Genomic DNA, 19,658 nt, shown 5'->3' with positions numbered 1-19,658 from the left:
CTCAGGATTCAAATGAACTTAATCTCCCACTAAAAATGGCCACAGGGCATATTTACACAGTGGTGAGGGGACGGGGCCTGAGTTAACGTGTGCAAACAAGCCCTGTGGCGCCTTTTAAGTTGGGGAAATAATTCCCCTTCAATCCTGAGGGACCCTGGGGGCCAACTAGCCCACCAGGTGCTTCCAGTAAGCGCCACTGTGCTGCATTGCAGAGAGGTGGTCTAGGCCGTGCCCCTTTTTGCAACGCAGCTCTGTGGCGCTTACTGGAGGTACCTAGTGGTCTAGTTGGACCCTAGGGACCCTCAGGATTCAAGGGGACTTAATCTCCCAACTTAAAACGGCCACAGGGCGTGTTTACACAGTGGGGAAGAGAGGGGACGGGGCCTGAGGTGACGTGTGCAAACACGCCCTGTGGCGCGTTTTAAGAGGTAGTTTTAATCCCCTGCCCTATTATATACTAGGGGCTTACAGAGGAGGTCATGCTAATCACAGGGAGACCCCAACGCATAGTGTTCCCTAGTGTATGTAGGTGTTTTCACTGTATTCTGAGTGTCTTTTAACATAGCACTGGCTCTAGGACTGGTTAGTCAGACTCAGTTACCACCAGTATCCGTCTAAAAAAGTTGAGGGTACAGGATGATTTTGCAACAAGGCTTCTTTCTGCTCTTCTGTTTGTTCTTTCTGCACGTTATCCTGTATCAAAAATGGCGACTCATAACGAAATAAAAGAAAAAGAACCTCAGTGTTTATCACCCTCAGAGACTTTAACTGTAATTGAAAGTCTAATCCCCGAAGAGCCTGCTAGGGTCATGCCGCCAGAGTTTGAATCCGGGGATTTTTATTCTGTCTCAGAAAACTCTGCCTCCTCGTCTGAGGATCTGGCTACGCAATATACGAGACAGATGTCTATAGAGGGGGAAGCTGACTCCATTGAAGACGAGGTGAACGCTAGCGGTGAGCTTGGGGAGGAGGATACTCCCATCACTGTAAGAGGTCGTGATACATCTTTAGCTGTGGGCGCTGTTGACTCTCAAGATGGTCAAGCGACGGATATTACTCTCACCACAATATTTCAAACTATTTTGAGTCACATGGATAAAACCGCATTAGACAGCCAGAAGATCCAAAACTCTTGCCGGAAGTTACAGGGTTCGATTAGAAGGCTGGTTAAAGCACAATCAGACTTTGGAGAACGATTTACAGAAGTTGAAACGCGAATATCCAACATCGAGGATGATCTGTCTAAGCAAAAAAAAAGCTACTGAGATCTTGAGTAGCAATAGAGATGATGTGCTCTGGCGAATGGCCGACATGGAAAATCGATCTCGACGCAATAACTTAAGAGTAATGCAGATTTCTGAAGGCGACGAAGGACAAGATCCACGGAAGTTTATAGTGGATCTTTTTCAGAAAGCGTTTCCTAGCCTAAGTAAATGGGATTGGGACCGAGAAATTGAAAGGGGTCATAGATTCCCTTTTAATATTCAGTCTCGTCCCGGGCAAAATACAAGATCAAGACCAAGGCCGATTCTTGTAGCTTTCAATAGTTTTCGAGCTAGAGAAGATGTTTACCTGCAAACTCGCTCAAACAGCAAATCCATGGCGGAAGGATTTACTTTTTTTACGGTATCTGATTACTCTAAATATACAATGGATATTCGCTGGCAATTGCGACAATTGGTGGATTTATTTAAAAAAAAGGGCGCGCAGGCTTATATCATGAACCCCGCAAAACTTAAAGTGACTTACAAAGAAAAATCGAGATTTTTTACTAATGTCGCCCTAGCTAAAGAGTATTTACATTCTCTGAAGGACCTTTAAATGGATTTTTTTTTTTTTCTTCTCTCTATTTCGATATGAAGTACTCTCATAATAATTTATGGATGTGATAGTTTATCATATCATGCCTAGTTATGTCTTGGGGGCCAGTCTTTGATTAGGATAGAGGGTTAAAGATTTTTTGATTTAGATAGATTCAGGTGACACATAGCAGGAAGGGGTTTCCCCCATGGTATTGTTTTCTGTAATAGAGCAGATAGAGCTGTCGGGATTGACAGAAGGGTTGACGCTCATTTCCATCCATAGGACTGTGTCCTAAAGCCTCGATTAAGGGAGGGGGGAAGGGGTCACTGGGGTTGGGGAGGGGAAAGAGGGGGAGGGGAAGGTGGTGGGTTTGGGGATGGGTTGGGTATAAGGGAAAAAATTCCTTCGCGGTTCCAAATGACAGTTACGAAACGGATATTTTTGAACGATGTACGTATGTTATGAACTTAATCTTGTATAATTTTTCAGTTTGACCGGATTAACATTGTATCTTGGATATTGATTTTGATATTGATTTTGAGAATAATGCTCAATGTCTCGAAGTATAAAAATTTGTTCTTTTAATGTTTCTGGGCTCAACTCTAGCAATAAAAGACGGAGAATAGCTGCAGAAATTCGCTTTATCCAACCTGACATTCTCTGTCTGCAGGAAACACATCTTTCTTGGGATAATAGGTTTCTTATGGCTGATCTTGGCTATGTGTTGAATGTAGCTTCCCAACAAATTAACAATACTAGAGGGGTTATGATCCTTTCTAGACCTGGATATTGCACAGTGGCCCGTAAACTAGCTGATAAATGGGGCAGATGGGCTATAGTTGAGTTCACAGTATGGGGTAGGGTTTTCACAATTTGTTCAATATATGGTTCTAATGTGGATGAGGCTGAAGTTTTAGAATTATTAAATATAGAGTTAGCTAATTGGAGAGTTCCGTTAATCTTATGTGGAGATTTGAATATTAACTTAAGCACTACGGAACTAATGAGAGGTTTAGCATACTATAAGGGACGGAAACCACGGGTTTTTAAAGCCTTATATAATTTAGTTAATGATCATGGCCTGATGGACATATGGAGTAAAAAATACCCTTCCCTTCCAGGATACACGTACTATTCCGCACCACACAAGAAACTCGTCCGATTAGATTACTTTTTTACATCTTCAACTATACATACACAGATAAGGATACAGACTTTTCCCAGAGTCACTTCGGATCACTCTCCCCTCATGATCGACTGTTCAATTTTGACCGAGATAAATACTTTGAGAAGCTTCTCATTTGATAGGAAGCTCTGTCTTAATGAACAATATAGAAGCTATATGACGGAGTGGATGGCAGAATTCTTTAGTATCAATTTAGGGTCAGCTAATATTTCAATAGTCTGGGACACATTTAAGGCCTGTTTTAGAGGAGAAACGATAAAATTCGGATTATACCATCAAAATAAATTACGATCACAAATGAGGGTATTCTATCAGCAATTAGAGCTAGCGGAAGTTGGCCTTGCTAAAGCTTTGACAAAAAAAGATAATTTAACTCAGATATCGCTTATGGAAGAAAAAATTGCACAATGTAAAGCGACTATAACAGGAGTTTGGGCCGAAGAGATAGCTCGCAAATATTTGGCAAATAGGAGACATATTTACGAATATGGCGAATCCATTGGCCGGTCTTTAGCCTTGAGACTAAAAATGAACTCTACTTCTCGATTGATTTCGAGATTACGGGACCAATCTGGGGTGGTTCGGGAAGATCCGTCGGAAATTCTAGAAGTATTTCATCAATTTTATTCGGAACTCTACACCAGGCAATCAAACTTTACTACGGCTCAGATTCCTGATGCCGCCGTCGCAAATCAATTAAATGATGTAGAGGTAGATATTTTAGACAGCCCTTTTACCATGGAGGAATTAGAGGAGGCGGTTAGGCAAATACCAAATGGGAAAGCAGCCGGCCCTGACTTTATTCCTGGGGAAGTCTATAAATGCTTCTTCGAGCCATTGAAGAATGTATTGCTAGCAATGTTCAGGATGGCACAAACGGGAACAGCACCAGCTACATGGAACGACGTTTCCATAGTCATTTTCAGTAAAAAAGGAAAACCTCCTGAACTACCTGGATCCTATCGTCCAATATCCTTGCTTAATTGCGAAAGCAAGTTATATTCCAAAATGTTAGCTAACCGTATATCTAAAGTCATATCTTCACTAGTAACCACAAATCAGCACGGTTTTATACCTAAAAGAGGAACGGTTTCCCATATTAACAAAGTTATTACTTTATTTGATTTTGCAGATGTTGAAAAGAGGGACTTAGCTTTGATACTGCTTGATGCTGAAAAAGCTTTTGATCGTGTAGAGTGGGTTTATTTATGGGAAGTGATGAGAAGGATGGGTTTTGGGAAAGCTTTTTTAACGGCAATTCAGGTATTATATAATGCACCAACTGCCAGAATCATAGCTATGGGTCTAAAATCTGAAAAGATCAACATTACTAGAGGAACAAGACAAGGGTGCGCCTGTTCTCCTTTACTTTTCGCTTTATATATTCATCCTTTTATTATCAGCTTACATAACTCTCCATGTATCAAACCTTTTTTAGTTACAGGCATTCTATATACAGTATTTGCATATGCAGATGATATCGCTATAGTGACTACTGACCCTAGAGAGGCTATGGCGGAGATCGAATCATTATCTAAAAACTTTGGAATAATGTCTGGGTACAAGTTAAATGCTGAAAAAACCCAAATTCTTTGTACAAAGAATATACAATTTAATGATTCTCGGGTTACAAATGAGGTTACTTACTTAGGCATTCAGATTAAAACCCAAATGCAAGAGATTGTTGAAAGTAATTGGGAGGTGACTATAGCTCAAATTAAATATTCATTAGACAGATGGAGCAGACTTCAATTATCAATAATCGGAAGAGGGAACATAATCAAGATGAATATTGTAGCCAAGATTTTGTATTTATTTCGAAGTATACCTTTGGAATTTTCACTTAAGCATATACAGCAATTACAAAATATATGTGGGAAATTCGTGTGGGCTCCTGGTAAACCTCGTAGAGCCATGAAATGGCTCACGTTACCGGAAGAAAGAGGAGGCCGTGGTTTGCCTGATTTTCTTTGCTATTATTATATCTGTTTTTTACATAAAATGGGCTATGTATTGACAGGGGAACCTCCAAAAAATGAGGCGGATGCCCCATCTATCTTTTTTTTACTTCTAGGAGAACAGGCAAAAGGTTGCTTATTAAAAGAATTAGAGGGCAACTATTACAAACACACACGATTTAAGGTACTTGCTTCAGCATTTAAAGTGTGGAGAAATGTCAAGAAAATGATTAAATTAGGTAAAATCATATATTACACTCCTTTTGATGCCAATAAAATACTCCCCTCTGTGTTCTGGGACGATAATGCTAAGATATGGATTAGAAAAGGGATTTCAAGAATTGGTGACTTATATGATACAAATGCAAAATTCGTAACATATGTAGAATTAGTCGACAAATATCAGCTTCCACAGACGTTTTTCTTTAAATATCTTCAAGTTCGCGACTTTTGCTTGAAAAACCAGATTGACGCTCTTCCTAATAACTTAATTGAGGGGATCCGTCTGCAAAAAAGGATCGGCTCACTATATGCAATTTTAATGGAATATAGGAACGATGATATTCAAAAATATAACCAGTATTGGATTAACCAACTGGGAGACCCTCAAATTGAAATAGTGGAATCTTTATGTCTTGCTAAAAAAAATTGTTTGGCAGCTAATCTAAAAGCTCAAGTTTATAAAACGATTTTTAGGTTATATTACACTCCTAAACGTATGGCAACTTGGGGAGATAAATACAATGGTAAATGTTTTCGGTGTGGAGATCAGGAAGCTGACATGTTCCATATTTTTTATAATTGCACAAAACTGTTGCATTTTCTTGCTGATGTCGAAAGATTTATATCATTGGTACTAGCTTGTCCTTTGAAGATCTCCCCTTCACTTATGATACTGGGCTGCTGTCAAAAAACATACAGTCATCAGATCTTAAAAGAACATGGGTATTTTCTATTTCTTGCAATGACGGTTGCCCGGCTATGTATTGCAACAGAATGGCTATCATCTGAGCCCCCGACTTTTGAATTCTGGAGAGCTAAGTTGTATCGCATCTATGAAATTGAAATGCATTTGTATGCCTTGAAAGGAACCAGGAAGAAATGTTTGGGAATGTTAATTTGGGGAGCCCTTATGAATTTTCTCTCTAATAGTATAAGTACATCGTAGTATCTGTGATTTGGTCTTTGCTTTCTGTTTCTTTTTTTTTTTGTTCTTTTTTTTTTTGGATTGAAGTCATGTATGTCTATAATAGTGGAACTGTCATGGAAATAAAAAAAAAAAAAGGCTTCTTTCTGCTCTTCTGTTTGTTCTTTCTGCACGTTATCCTTCTTCCTGCACTTTTCTTCGTCTTTGAGGACTTCTGTTACTTCTTTCTGCATTTCTTTTTTTTCTTTCTGTGGGTTTTTTCCTCTTTCTTCACATGTCCTATCTCTGTAGGCATAGTTAGAAATTAGCATTTAAAAACCTTTGAAAATCACTGAAAAAAACATAGGTTTCAGGCACGTTATAGTTCGGAATTAGCATTTAAAAAACCTTAGAAATTCACTGAAAAAACCATAGGTTTCAGGGGCGTTATAGTTAGCTCGACTTTTCACTCGTACAAAACCATTGAAATTCCCCCGTTATAGTTAGTTCAGCTAACTATAACTCGCACGCCCGCAATGCACTGCTGATGACGTCACATATTACATCACTCATGACATGGTCAATGACATCACTCATGACATCACTGATGACATCTCAAATGACATCACTGATGACATCATCCTTGTGATAGAGTGGCAGACCTCCTCTCCCCCTAATATAACCTTTGATACACACATTCAAAAATAGAAACTAACATTTTCAAATCAATGGACATACCAATACCAGATACAACAACCTATTCAGTAATTCTAAGATCCACATACACATCCACTCATTCACCAACAGTCCTATACAGTCACTCATACATGTACTCACTCATCATATGTACTCATACACCTATACATCCTGTTACACAACGCCACTCATCCATAGAGTTACTCACACACATAGTCACTCATGCTAATAAAGGATCAAACATCCATTTACTTGCATATACAGATATACACACACCACCACACTTACTTCTACAGAAACTTACACATACTTAGTCTTTTAAACAATCACTTATAAAAACACATACTTATTCATGCAGGAACTCTTCCAATCTCTCACTCTCACATATACCCACTTATATATACACCAATAGTCACATATACTAGTTTAAAACATATGTAGTTACTCATAAAGACACTATTGAGACAGTCATTCACTCACTAACACACCCATGCACACACTCATCCACCCATACAGTCCTGCACACATGCTGTCTTCAACACATACAAACAGTGAGTCACTCATTCATGCACCTATGCACTACGTAATACCCCCCACCGAACCATACAGACACTCAGACACTCATACTGATACTCCAAAAACCAACTAATAACCTATATAGACACTCATGTAGCTACTCACCAACCCATGAAGCCACTTATACACAAAGTGAGAGACTGATACAGATATTTACATATTTAAACATTACTCACTAAGCCATGTATTCACTAAGATACACTTAATCAGTCAGTTATACATTCAATTTTTCAAAAACAAATCATCCATTTAGACACTTATATACCCATTTATTCTTCCATCGACCTTGAGATATACATATATAAAACATATGTAATTTTCAGAAAAACACACATTCACTGGATGATGTAATCAGTGATGTCATTTGAGATGTCATCAGTGATGTCATGAGTGATGTCACTGACCATGTCATGAGTGATGTAATATGAGACGTCATCAGCAGTGCATTGCGGGCGCGCAAGTTATAGTTAGCTGAACTAACTATAACGGGGGACTTTCAATGGTTTTGTACGAGTGAAAAGTCCAGCTAACTATAACGCCCCTGAGACCTATGGTTTTTTCAGTGAATATATATATATATATATATATATATATATATATATATATATTCATCCCAGAGGTGCCCTTGCAACAGAGACACACTCCTTCAGCCGGTGATTTGTCACAAACCTTTTATTTCAGAACAGGCATGTTTTGGCTCCCACAGTTCCCTGCGTTGTCAACTTTTATTGGCCTCCGGTGTGCCTGCTTCAGTGCTTAATACTAATGCATGCCGGAACTTGTGGTTTAATTAATAACCTCCAGTGATTTTCGTGCAGTTCAAAACAATTCAAGGATCATTAAAAACCCTCCAGTGGGCTATAGAAAGAAAAGTCCTGTTCTATAATTAGAAACCAACTGCGCCGATCAAGTTTCCCCAAACAGTTCAGGAAAATCGGACCCTTTTCAAGTCCGAAGGGTGGTGCGTTCTCTCACGGCTGGGCTCGCCGTGTATTTATTCATCCCAAAGGTGTCCTTGCAATAGAGACACACTCCTTCAGCCGGTGATTTGTCACAAACCTTTTATTTCAGAACAGGCATTTTCATTCCAAATTCTTTCATCCCCCAGCCTGACGCGTTTCAGAGCTTCATGCTCTTTCTTCAGAGGCTTTTTGAACGCAAGCAGTGTTTTGGCTCCCACAGTTCCCTGCGTTGTCAACTTTTATTGGCCTCCGGTGTGCCTGCTTCAGTGCTTAATACTAATGCACGCTGGAACTTGTGGTTTAGCTCAAAATTAATTAATAACCTCCAGTGGTTTTCGTGCAGTTCAAAACAATTCAAGGATCATTAAAAACCCTCCAGTGGGCTATAGAAAGAAAAGTCCTGTTCTATATATATATTACAGTTTAATATAGCTCTGTTTTGACCCGAATGTATTGGAGCGCTTTACGTGAGCTACATGAGCACTAGTTACATTACACAAGATCATATACATTTTTATGGGGACTGGGGGGCACAGTGAGATTAAGACTTAATCTCACTGTGCCCCCCAGTCCCCCTACAAATGTATATGATCTTGTGTAATGTAACTTGTGGCTGCATTGAAAATGTTCAGGCACAATTCAGAAGTAAGTAGATATCTCAAGTCAATAGTAAAGCCGACCCAGACGGACCCCTCTGAGTTTCATTTTCATCTACTTTCACATTGCTCTGCTCTTCCTATGTAATTAAGTCCTGTGTGGCACTCTACACAGATGGGGAATATACAATCACACTGACTGGTACCAGGTATAAGGTTGATGTGCAACTTCGTTTCGACTCGTGACTTGACAAATCCATTACACTTGGGTTTCTGAGTGAGGGAAAAGTGATGGGTGGAATGCTTGAATTATACCATATTTTATGTTTTTGAAAAATGACATCAAACATCTTATATTAAACCATTAGTCTGCATCAAGTACCTTTGTTAACTATGCAGTCTCAGGGAAATTGCTTAGTTACTACTGGGATACCAAATAACACTTACTTGAAATTAGACAGTTTCCCTTAAGTGTGTAATAAGAGAATAATTAAAGAAAAATGGGAAGGAATGGATCGCAAGTGCTCACTTAAAGCCAGCTCAACAAACTTTGGGCAAATTTGCACCGATTACTGTGGAATTTCTCTCTGGTGATGGTTACGTTTGCTCCAGTCTTGAATTGGCATTTTCTCCTAACAACTGTTGGGAAATATCCTCTCCTAAGTACACTGTTAGTTTTTTTTTTTTAACGGTGTTTTATATAGCGCGAACTTGACCAGATTCGGGTATCAGAGCGCTTTACATAATAGCACCAGTTGGGTTACCTGAGGATACAATCATTTTTTTGTAGTTGGTAAAAACACACATTTTGGGACTTTGGATGCAGATGTTACCGAAAAAGAGTCCGGTACTGGTGCAAATTAGGCCACAATGAGGGATAATGAGAAGTGCTGGCACATTGAAATATAGCAGCCTGCGAATAACTGCTGTCAGTGCCCCCTTCTAAATATAACAATGCTGTTGAGAAGGGCTGACAACTGTGTAGAAAACAATTAGAGGGCCTGTTTCCATTGGCTGTGTGTGTTTGGCTTGGGGGTTATTTTGCAAGCAGACCAGTTAGAGGATTGGGCACATTTTTGATATGTTTGTAATTTTTCTTCACACTTGTGCTTTAAAATGCTATATTTGGATCCCGCTTGTGCAACAATTTGCAGTAAATATGTGGTGTAAAAGCCACCATTTGAATCAATTTTTTGTCTGTATTTATCCATATTTATTTTTTGCTAATATTCTATGAAGCGAAGCAGAAGGATGGAAGTGCCCTGGGATAGTCATTGTTTTATGCAGTTGTGCGATGTAGGAAGGCAGTGCCTCAGGATATTCTTATTTCCATGCAGTAGTCTATTCTTGTTCCACCGCACAATGAAAGATCCTTTCAGGAGCAGCACAAAATGAAGAGTAACATCTGCCTGCCAAATGGCACTCCAATTAAACATTGTTGATCACTGGAGTAAACTATTCAATTTTTGTTGCAGATAAGAGGCTTAATATTCACGTTGCGTGACGCAAGGCCTTATCACCTGGAAACCAAAATCAGCAGAGGAAATCAGCAGAGGAATATTTTTTTTTCTTTTTCAGATATACCAGTCCAGCCTTCAAGAAGGAAGATCTAAATTTTACCATGGGTACTAGTGGCTTATCTGCTTCTGCTCTGAAGCGCAAGTCTATGCAGTCTTCAATGATTGACTTCCTACCGTCACTGAAGCGCCAGCGTGTTACAGAGGAGTCTTGTCCAGTGCCATCAACTAGTGATGAGGCTAGTAAAACTCAGCAAGAGTCTGCTAAGGACAGTCCACCTTTACAAAGACTTCAACGTGTGCCTGAGAAAGAAACCGTCAAACTCCCTGACTGCTGGAACACTAAACAGTTGTATTACTTTCAAGAGGAATATAAAGGGTTGCATCTTAAGTCAGGCAATATTGGATGTTCTTCCTGCAAACTGGCTAAATCAACAGGTCTTTCAGTGCACAATAACACCCAGGGCATGCGCATAAGTAAAGAGTGGGCAGATGGCGAGGTTGGTCCTTCCGGTGACAGAAAAGCTTTCAGGCAGAAACAGCTCAGGAAGAAGATTATGAAGCATAAGGTGAGCGCTGGTCACTTGGCAGCTGAAGACATTCTTACAGCTCAGCAGGAAAATACATTGGTGGTGACAGTACACGAATGTAATGCAAAACATATGGAGAGCACATGCAGGGTATTTGACACTGCCTACTACTTGGCAAAAAAAGATCGCCCTTTCACTGACCACCCTGATCTAATTCTCCTTCAGGCAAAGAATGGCAGTGCAGTGGGTCGCGTTTTGCACAGCAATGTGACTGCAACTGAAATAATAAAACACATTGAACTGGAAATGCAACAAAGATTGGTCTGTTAATTCACACTGACTAAGTGTACAGATACAGGTATGAGTGGCACATGGATGGAGTGAGTTGTACACCACCTGGCCTAATGATCACCTAAACACATGTAGGTACTACTCGTGGCAAATAATGGGAATGGCCACTAAGAAAACGCACAAATACAAGTTGGTTGCTGTTTGTTTTCTTTTATTCTCTTTTCAGATGGAATACGAAGTATGACGGATTAATAAATCAGTCACTCTTTCAAGGAGCAGCTACTCTGCCCTTGCATCTATAAACAGGCTAGGGAATCCCCTGCACTGTTTTCCTGGGTGGCCTTTGTTTTGCCCTGATGAAAGTCCTGGACCTTTAAGGCCATTTCAAGGACTGAAACATGTTGGCACTAGGGTCTTAGGACCATAATTATCCTACAAAGACCCTATTTGAAGTATTTTAGTATCCCAGACAGACCCGCAAATAAAGGGATACTGGGGATCTGTCTGAGGTTTTTTAAAAGAATTTTCTAGCCCCCCTGGTCTGTAACATCTTCAAAGAGCTCCCAACACTGTGGTTGAGCCCACCCCGACTTTTAGGCGTCGGGGTGACCCGATGATGAAGCATGACACCACTAGGGTGTGTGAGGGTACCTAAATCAAAAGGAATTTTTTCCTTGCTCACCTATCGGTGAAGTAAACACTCCCCCACAGTAACTTCATCATAGTATTCCGTCTATACATTTAGATGTCTGACCAGTTCTGAATGTCAGTTGGAGTAAAATTGTTGTGACACTGTTTATATAGGGAGGTATTACTCCGACCTAGAATCCTCTCCACCCCCTTTTTGGCACAATTGAAAAACGTTTTTCAATAAGCCTCTTGTGTATACGTAATTAGCGCAGCGCACAGCTGTAGGGTTAATTCACAGGAAATACCTGAATAACACACATTAATGTATTTTAACTCTCTATCACACCTTTTCCAATCACTCTCCAGTGACATCCTCTCACTATCTACAGAACATTTATTTTTACCTCTCTAAAATAACGATAACTATGGCGGAACAATATGGTATTGGCTATTCTGACGAGGAGGCAAGTGCAATATTAGCAGGTCCATCCCTCCTAACCGATACAAACATCAACCAGTCTCTCACGCAGGCCCAAAATTGGGATGAACTTAAGGAATTAAAACGGAGTCAAATGAAAATTCTCCTACATGGGGCTATCATGACTGAATATCTCCGTGGCAACGTTGCACCATCAGGGCTATTAGTGACGAATGCACCAAGGATATTTCTTGATGATCCACAATTCAAGAAGGAATGGTCATTGATCGCTTGGAGATGCTCACGAGATCGGCTAAACGTCTCTCAGAAGCCTTACTGATAAAAATTAAAATCAGCGAGGACTCGTTGCTTACGGAACTTAAATTAACCCTGTATAAAAAGAAACTTGAAGAGGTCAATAAGGAAATCAATGAGCATAAAGATTATCTTATGCAGAATAAGATCAACAAACTACAAAAAGACCTGAAAAAATTCAGCCACGAGAAAGTTTACCCTTACATCAAAGACGATTATAAAGGTCAGGAACCTTCAGACTCAGGATCAGGAAGGAGTGATCAGACAGGATCGTCTGACTCTGAATATGATGACTGGTCAAGTGACGGATCAAACAAAAGCTGGAGAGGGAAGGCAAGGAGACCACGAAGAGGAAACTATAACCAGAGATATGCACATCAGCAGATGTATCCCTGGCCAGGACCAGGACCCTTTGGCCCTGTTCAGTATCATGGACCTCCCCAGTTTCCAACAGGCCCATACTTCCAGCCTGACTTTAACCAACATTTTTTAGGTCAGGGCGGAAGACGAGGGAGACGTGGAAGAAGAGGCAACAAAAGAATCCAATGGGAAGAAGACAGGAGTACGATGAACACCAGGAGCAACTCCAGGGACCAGCAGCCCAGCACGAGCAAGACGAGGGACTAGTGGTTAATCTCACTGATGTTGTCCTGACCTCAGACGAACTAAGCGTCCTGAACAAGGGGTTGGGATTTGTCCCTACTAATTATCTGGACAAATTTCGCCTCCACTGTGAGCTGGGTGAATTTTTCAGAAAGATACGATTGAAAACCTTCTTTCTGAATACAGAGAAACCCTTGGAAAAGGATAACTATACCGATCTAAGACTGAAGTCCACTTTTATGCCACCTACAAACATGATGCCTCCAGAAGTCCTGGCGTTTGAAGAGTCTGTCACCAAGGAAGTGGAGTCACTAAAACCTAAAAGAGACGGGTTCAACAACCTAAGCAACAGAGAACGCAAGTCACTTACATTCCTTCAAACCAGATCGGATATAGTAATAAAACCGGCTGACAAGGGAGGAGCTACCGTGATTCAGAGCACGAACGCATACAGAACGGCATGTTTAAATCTACTGGCGGATACCAGGTATTATAAGAAGATTAACAGGGATCCAACACAGCGTCTTAAAAAATCCATCCTGGCACTTACAACAGATGCGCTCACCCAGGAGTGGATCACTAAAAAGGAACATGCTTTTTTGAATCAGGAAGATCCCAGAACCCCACTATTTTATACTATCCCCAAGATACATAAGGGGAAGATTCCTCCCCCAGGCAGACCCATCGTGTCCGGGATTGGGTCCATTTTGGAGCCATTGTCTAAATACACTGACTGGTTTTTACGTCCCTTGGTAAAGAAAATCAAATCGTACGTCCAAGATACAAAGCACATTTTTAACCTCCTCACACAGGTTGAATATAACCCTATGGAGAATTTCCTGGTATGCCTGGACGTGGAAGCTCTTTATACTAATATACCACAGACGGAGAGTATTAGAGCAGCACAAGAGATTTTAACACAAGAAGACTGGAAATGGGCAGCTCCCGTTGAATGGGTGGTTACCCTTATACATCTAGCCCTTACTGAAAACTTCTTTATTTTTGAGGACCAGATGTATTTACAAGTACACGGTACTTCAATGGGCAGCACATTCGCCCCAAGTCTGTCCTGTCTGTATGTCAGTGTTTTTGAAGACCAACATATATGGACACACAACCCATTTAGTGAGAACATCCACAAATGGTACAGATATATAGACGATGTCTTCATGATCTGGAAGGGTGATATAACGAGCCTTGACAATTTTAAGACATGGATAAATTCCCTGAACCCCCACCTTCAATTCACAATGAACATGGACAGGGAGAAAATTTCCTTCCTGGATGTCACATTCACAGCGAAAGACGGGACTCTTGAAAGTTCCCTGTATACCAAACCAACGGATAGTAATAGTCTACTAAGATTTGACAGTGCTCACCCTCGCTCCCTTAGAGAAAATCTCCCAGTAGGACAATTCCTTAGAATTCGCAGGAATTGCTCCAACATCCAGACTTACAAAAAAGAAGCAGCAATTTTGAAAAACAAGCTGAAACAGAAGAAATATCCAACTAAGATCGTGGACAGGGCGAACAAAAGAGCACGAAACACCCCAAGAGAGGCTCTTTTGGAAACAAATGTGAAAAATGAACTGGATCAGCTGATTTGCGTAACTACGTACAATTCATCATCAAATGAATTGAAGAAAATAATAAACAAAAAATGGCCCATATTGACATCTAACAGATTGGCCTTTGAGAAACCAATGTTTTCTTTTAAAAGAAACAGTAGTTTAAAAAATGCCCTAGTACACACCAACACTTTGGCATCTAGTAGTGCAAATCAGACAACACTCTGGGGTACATCCCCTGTCGTGGGACATTACCCGTGCGGCTCATGTGTCGCTTGCCCTTTCACAGAACATACCAAGACCTTAGACCTGGGTTTACATTCACCATGGGAGCAAAGGTCACATGCAAATTGTAATTCCGATTCAGTCATCTACATGATAAATTGCCCATGTGGATTAAAATACATTGGGATGACTACTCGGAAAGTCAAGGTCCGCATTAGCGAACACAGGAGCACAATAAGGAGAGCAATCACAGCCACTAAACTGACAGCACACTATAATGAGAAAAATCATAAGGATACTGAATTAAAATGGACTGTCCTTGAAAAGATAAAGAACACTGGCAACCCCCAAAAAAAACTCTTAGAAAGAGAGCAACGATGGGTTTATCGTTTGAAAACTCATGAAACGGGTCTCAATGATTCCATACCTTGGAATCAATTAAACAAATAAGAGATCTTACATTCACCCCCAAAAGTTGTGTAGTATCAGTAACATTAAGTGGCACACTTTAAATTGTTATGAATTAGATCCAATACATATCAATCAGAGTACCCTAGGAGTCAGGGTATATGAATTTGCTATAAGAAAAATCGGGTAGTGGTGAAACACACATAAAGAACCACAGCAAGTTTTTACAACTCCTTTAGACCATACCCTAACGTTGTGAAATACTATACATCCTCAAAATATACCTGACGATATGTGTACTCCTTAGAACAGTGTTAATGCACGCACGACCTCTTGCGAGTATTTAAAGTCCCTATTTATAATTAATAAAACCTTGAAGAACTTAGTATTAATATGAATAGAAAATCCAGCTCTCGCTAAAAGCCAAGCCTGAAGTGTTTGAAACTACATTTCCCTTCGTTTACTAATTCGGGACTACAAAATCCTTGTCAAACCTGATTGGATCAGAATCCGGTCACGTGTTTCGCGTACACAGAAGAGAATCAGAATACTGTTCCTCCCTCAGAGAAAAATCTGAGTTTGGATAAGTGAACCCTAACCTTGTTTTTAGCCAAACATTTAAATAATCTGCCACAATCTTTTTACCAGCGTAGACGGGATGATATGCTGACGTGAAACATCCCGTGAGCGTGTTGACCAACCCAGTCAAGCTACGTCATATGCGGAAGTATAAACTCACCATCCAAACGATACATGGCGCGAAACACCGGGGATCGAGACCAAGTAGGTGGACAAACGGGGCAGGACTCTTGATGAAGTAAGTGGGGTGACAGAGCGGGGGAGTATTTTTTCGCATGGAGAGATTACCGTCCCCATCGTGATAGATGTTCATCATTAGAGTATCCTTATATCACTTCCATATATCTCCTCTCTCCCTCATACTCGGGGGTCCCTACAAAAGAGTGTGACTACAGAGCTACCCCTATACAGTCCTACGATCCCCTGAGAAACAGAGCCCGTCCGAAAATCGGGTAAGAGAGAATGCATGTGTGAAATGTCACAAGAAACCACACAGTTTTTTTATGAATCACGTATGGTCAAGACAATACCATGTTCGATCACGGATGCCACAGGAGTGATGAGTGTGAGTGGTACATAAGAGAGTTTTTTATATTGATAGTGTACACTAACTGGCATGGAGTTACAGTTAGGATGCGAGCGATTTCGCCACCGCACAATATACCTGGCACACTGACTAAGTGTACAGATACAGGTATGAGTGGCACATGGATGGAGTGAGTTGTACACCACCTGGCCTAATGATCACCTAAACACATGTAGGTACTACTCGTGGCAAATACTGGGAATGGCCACTAAGAAAACACACAAATACAAGTTGGTTGCTGTTTGTTTTCTTTTATTCTCTTTTCAGATGGAATACGAAGTATGACGGATTAATAAATCAGTCACTCTTTCAAGGAGCAGCTACTCTGCCCTTGCATCTATAAACAGGCTAGGGAATCCCCTGCACTGTTTTCCTGGGTGGCCTTTGTTTTGCCCTGATGAAAGTCCTGGACCTTTAAGGCCATTTCAAGGACTGAAACATGTTGGCACTAGGGTCTTAGGACCATAATTATCCTACAAAGACCCTATTTGAAGTATTTTAGTATCCCAGACAGACCCGCAAATAAAGGGATACTGGGGATCTGTCTGAGGTTTTTTAAATGAATTTTTTAGCCCCCCTGGTCTGTAACATCTTCAAAGAGCTCCCAACACTGTGGTTGAGCCCACCCCGACTTTTAGGCGTCGGGGTGACCCGATGATGATGCATGACACCACTAGGGTGTGTGAGGGTACCTAAATCAAAAGGAATTTTTTCCTTGCTCACCTATCGGTGAAGTAAACACTCCCCCACAGTAACTTCATCATAGTATTCCGTCTATACATTTAGATGTCTGACCGGTTCTGAAGGTCAGTTGGAGTAAAATTGTTGTGACACTGTTAATTCAGACAACACAAACCAAAGATCACAGAATTAATTGATGAAAGCACTTTTATTAACAATGCTTCTACCTTAATCATCTACCTCCGTGGCATTTTTGGAAATGAAAGTACCCCAGTGACCATCTATTTCGGCCTTCTGGAGCTGGCAGAAACAAATGCCCTTGGCGTAAAGACAGCTCTCCTAAGCTACTTCGAAAAGGTTGGACTCACAAAAAGTCCGCTACATGATATCTTAATTGCAGTATGTTCAGATGGAGCAACAGTAATGTTTGGTAAAAAAGGAGGTGTAGTAGCATTGCTGAAATCAGAATTTCCAAATCTTGTACTGACATGGCACTGTTTGGCTCACAGACTAGAACTTGCTGTGGCAGATACAGTTGATGAGGTTGCCGGGGTCAATCACTTCAAGATTTTCATGGACTCATTGTATGCCACATACAGCATGTCACCAAAAAACCAGAGAGAGCTAAATCTGGCCGCCAGAGAGCTATATGTACAGCTTCAGAAGATAGGGAAAATGCTTGATACTAGATGGGTAGCATCCAGTTACAGATCTGTGAAAGCTTTTTGGAACTGCTTCCCTGCCTTGTGCAAACATTTTGAGAATGCTTCTAAAGACCCATCCAGACCCATAAGAGACCGGAGTAAGTATGAAGGTCTCTTGAAGAAGCTTACATCCTATTCTTTTATCAGAGATTTGGGGGTAATGTGTGATGCACTTCAAGTGCTCAAAGACTTAGCATTTGCCTTAGCGAGGAGGGACATTACAATTGTTAATGCACACAGACTTTTGGTTAGTCAAGTACGAATCTTTAGAGCAATGAAGGACTCACCAGGGGAGTTTGCTTCTGCGGCTCAGAGAGCGGTTGACGAGGGCAAATTCAAGAATGTTCCTCTTTTCCATGGTAGAAGTAACTCTGTTGCCCTTAATTAAAATCAGTTTTACCAAAGTCTGTCTGTAAATATCAATAAACGATGTGCCCCAGATTCTGAGAAAGAACTTATAGCCAGCTTCAGTGTGCTAGATGCAGGCAACTTGCCTTCTGGTGATGAATGCATTTTTTATGTGAAACAGATATCCAGAAACTGTGTTCAGAGTTTCAGCTGCCAGCAAGAGATACTATCCAAGCTTTTAGACTTTTCAAAGATTTTGCTGGAAAGAAAACCCCTGAAGCATTAAAAAAAGTTAATAGTTTGCATGGAAACCCTGCCAGCAAGTAATGCGGATTGCGAGAGAGGTTTCAGCGCAATGAACCTAATTGCTTGTCCAACAAGGGCCTCTCTTCTTGTAGAGACCATTTCTTCATGCTTATGGGTAAAACTCAATGGTCCTCCATTTGAAACATTTGACGCAAAGCTGTATGTAAAGAGTTGGCTTGCAAAAGGTAGAAGATCTGCTGAAGAAAATTGTTGTGAGAAACCGCAGCAAAATAGACACAGTGAATATATTCAAGGGTTTTGGGAAATTCTGCAATAGATTCCTAAGTAATGTAAATAATTTTTACATGTTTTTTAAAGTGTTTGGTATTTTATGGCTCTTACTTAATAGATATACCTTTTTGCCTATTTTATTATCCTTTGCTGTATGCGACTTCATGATTTTCTTAAGCACACAATGCTAGTTATCTTGATTTAGACCACTCCCCTACTCGGATAGGCCACACCCCTTTAAGAAATTTGCCACGTCCCTTTTAGAGCACCCCCAGTTTTTTTTCCCACTTAAAGCCCTGGGTGTTAGGATGATGCTAGGTAATGTTCTATTTTATTATGTATTGTGATTTGCTGAACTTATGCAACATTTTGCCCACCTTATGCTGACTTAGTGATTTTCAATGTGTATTTTCCTATAAAAAGGGGTTATTTTGGAAACATGCCAGTGTTGCTTTCCTGATTCTTAGATAACAGCCCCATTGATTTATTGCATACTCTGGGCTTAGAAAAACGTGTGGATTCTACCGACGAGACCCTCTAAATCTCACGCTGCTGCATTGGCCTAAATGCCAGCCCCATCTGGTACAGTCAACTGATCTCTGCAATTTTATTGAGCCCTATGTTAATTTCCTGTGTTTTATTTATTATGCATATTTTCCTGATTTTAAGACTAACCATATCTTGCCTGTAATGAAGTTTAATTATTTAATAAACCTTCAAGGTGTCTAAATTATACCTTGTCTCAAGAAGGCATATTTAATTGATTATGTTACTTAATTTTGCTGTCTATCTGATCTACTTAGGGACACAATTGC

At 40.4% G+C, this 19,658-nt stretch overlaps 1 long non-coding RNA gene and 1 pseudogene across 1 annotated transcript in view; both read left to right on the top strand.

Moving 5' to 3' along the window:
- Positions 1-19,658, top strand: part of LOC146810581 (uncharacterized) — a 250,969-nt gene that overhangs the window by 137,175 nt on the left and 94,136 nt on the right. The window lies entirely within an intron of this gene.
- On the top strand, positions 1,312-18,346 carry LOC146810582 (E3 SUMO-protein ligase KIAA1586-like; annotated as a pseudogene).

The sequence above is a fragment of the Triturus cristatus genome, chromosome 7, assembly GCF_964204655.1.
Source record: "Triturus cristatus chromosome 7, aTriCri1.1, whole genome shotgun sequence".
NCBI classification, from domain to species: domain Eukaryota; kingdom Metazoa; phylum Chordata; class Amphibia; order Caudata; family Salamandridae; genus Triturus; species Triturus cristatus.
This window is presented reverse-complemented; position numbering and strand designations above follow the sequence as displayed.